The sequence below is a fragment of the Dipodomys ordii genome, unplaced genomic scaffold, assembly GCF_000151885.1.
Source record: "Dipodomys ordii isolate 6190 unplaced genomic scaffold, Dord_2.0 Scaffold14, whole genome shotgun sequence".
Lineage (NCBI taxonomy): Eukaryota > Metazoa > Chordata > Mammalia > Rodentia > Heteromyidae > Dipodomys > Dipodomys ordii.
In genome coordinates, this window is record NW_012267230.1 from 5,689,706 (window position 1) to 5,692,504 (window position 2,799).

Sequence of the window (2,799 nt, forward strand, 5' to 3'; positions counted from 1 at the left end):
AAAAAAAAAAAAAAAAAGATCCTCCAGCTACATGGAGGGAACAGCAGCCCTGGCTAGCCGAATTAAAAAAAAAAAAAATCAGGAAAAAATGGCTGGGGGCGGGGAGGGAGGGGGCGTTGCTCAGGAGGTAATGCTCCTGCCAGGAACGCACAAAGCCTTGAGCTCAGACCCCAGTACAGCCGGGGGAAAAAGAAAAAACAAAAAATGGACATGGTGGTGGGGCACGTGGAAGGAGGCCGCGGGGGGACAAAGGCTTCGTGACTCCAAGGTGGGGACGGTGGTCGGGGCCCGCGAGCGGCGGACGCTGTCACAGGTGGTCTGGCCGCTCCCCTCACTGACGCCCAGCCCAGATTCTTCCCGGAGCCGAAGGCGACGCTGGAGAAGCGCGAGAGGGTGTAAAATGGCAGGAGGCGGGGGCGGGTGGGGAAGGCTCGGCGAGGCGAGGCGAGGGCCCGGCGGTCCCCACCCACCCATCCACCCCGGCAGCCCTGCGTCTTTGACCTTGGGTGTTCCGCCATCCCCGGCTGAGGAAGCCCGGCCCGGGCAGGACGTGGCCTCCCAGGTGGCCGCTCTAGAATACTGGGAATTTCACAAGTCGTTACCCTGGGGGGGGTCGACGTGTAGAGACGCCAGAACCAAGGGAGAACGTGGAGGAACGCTAGCTTCACTATGGTGGTGTCAGTAGCTCAATAAACCAACCCGTAGTATTTGGCCACAACTCTGGTCGCCAAGGTTCGTCCCAGGCTATTTGCCCTCAACTACGATGGCGGCGTCAACCAATTTGGCTCCGTGCCCTTAAGTAGGATGGCCGCTGGGCGGCTTCACTTATTTTCGCCCCACTCCGGAAGACCGGGGCCGGCGATTGGGCGGTGCCCGGCGACTCGCCGAAGAAGGCTTCCGCCGGTTGGACAGCGTTGGGTAAGGCTGCTTTTAAAGGAGCCGGCGGTGGGAGCTGTGAGACACCGGGGTCCGCGGGAGGCGGCGGTGAGCGGCGCGCGGGGGAGGGCACCGGCTGTCTGGGAGAGGGCAGGAGGCGGGCGGGGAAGGAAGAGCTGGAACCCTCTGGTCTCGGGCTCGGGAGGAGGCCGGGCGGGGGCAGGGCGGGGGCTGGGGTGGGCGGGACCTCCCGGGATGGGAGGGAGGGTATCTGCCTGACAGTAGATCCCCCGGGATCCTGCCTGAGTTCCGCGATGCCCGAGGTCGGGCCGCGCGCGGCTGAGTGCAGCTTGGGTGAGCCGAGGCTCACGGGGGAGGAGGAGCCTCGCGCGGCTGCTCCGATGGGAAGGAGTGCGCTGTTGGATTCTTTCCTGAGGGATCTGGTCTAGGGGATCTGGTGGGCGGGAGGGCTGTCCGTGTGCTGTGTGTGTGTGCTGTGTGTGTGTGTGTGCCACTGGCTGAGAGGGGAGGAGGATCGAAGAGGGAGCCAGCGGAAATACAGCCTTCCAGCATCGGGATCCCAGCGGATCCCAGGGAATCTCAAGGGCGGAACCTGCGGGGACAAAGGCTCAGGAAGGCTCGGGCCTCCGCAATACCAGTTTCGCGGCAGGTGCCAGGCAGTGCCCGAGTGATCCGCTGATCGAGCCGGCGGCAGCGGGAGGACGCCCGCTCCGGGCGGCCTGAAGGGGGCGCCCTTACGCTCCCCAGGGCTCGAGAGCCTGTGGGCTTCCCGGAGCCGCAGGCGGACCATGAAGGGTGGAGCCCCGCGGGAGGGACCGGCCCTCACTCCCCGCTCCCCTGCTCCCCCCTTGCCCCAGGCCGCAGCCTGGGATCCCCCAGGGACCCCCTGGATCCGCCGCTTCCCCCATGGACTTGCCTGGGGACTCCAGGTGAGAGCGCACCCCGCCCGCCTGTCTTGAGCCCGGGAGACGGGGATCCTGGCTGCTGTACTGGGAAGCTACAGAGCCAACGACAGGTTTCAGGCGACTGTCCTCTTCTTTCTTTTACTCTCCAGCCAGTCTAACCAGACGAATTTGTGCCGTCAGCCCCTGACTCGAACATTATGGGGAGCCAGAAGCCCGAAAAGACCAAGGCTGCAACAGCCTATAGGGGCCCCTTCGCCCCTGGAAAAGGCATCTCGGCGGGTCCTAGCCGTGGTGCTGGAAGATATCATGGCTACCCACATGGTGAGCTCCCTGAACTGAAAATCTCCCCCAGCAACTTTGTTCAAGACCAGTCAGACCAGATCCCGAGGAGGATACTGATGTGATTCTCATGTCCATCACCCAGGCAACTTCCTTAATGCTAGGGTCCTGCATGGCTCCCACTAATCCCACGCTAGAATAAAGCAAGGTCTTCAGTGACCCAATATATCGTGCTGGGTCCACATTTTGTACAGTTCTTGCTGAGCACAGGTGCTCACACCTGTAAATCCTAGGTATTCAGGAAGCTGAGATGAGGATCAGGGTTCAAAGTCAGCTAGGAAAGTCCTTGAGACTCTTATCTCTAATCAGTCAGCAAAAAGCTAGAAGTGGAGCTGTGGCTCAAGTGGTAGAGCACTAGCCTTGGGAAGGAGAGGTGGAAGGAACAGTGCCCAGACCCTGAGTTCAAGTCCCAGTACAGGCATGCACACACACGCACACCTGCATTTTTTTTTCCTTGAGAAACATGCTGATATATTTGGTTGTACTGCACAGATGAGAAAAACTGAGATTCAAAGTAGGACGGGGAGGGGGCGTGCTGGGAAGGTGGCTCGGTGATAGAGTGCTTGCCTTGCATGCATGAGGCCCTGGGTTCAATTCCTCAGCACCATATAAACAGAAAAAGCTGGAAGTGGCACTATGGCTTAAGTGGTAGAACACT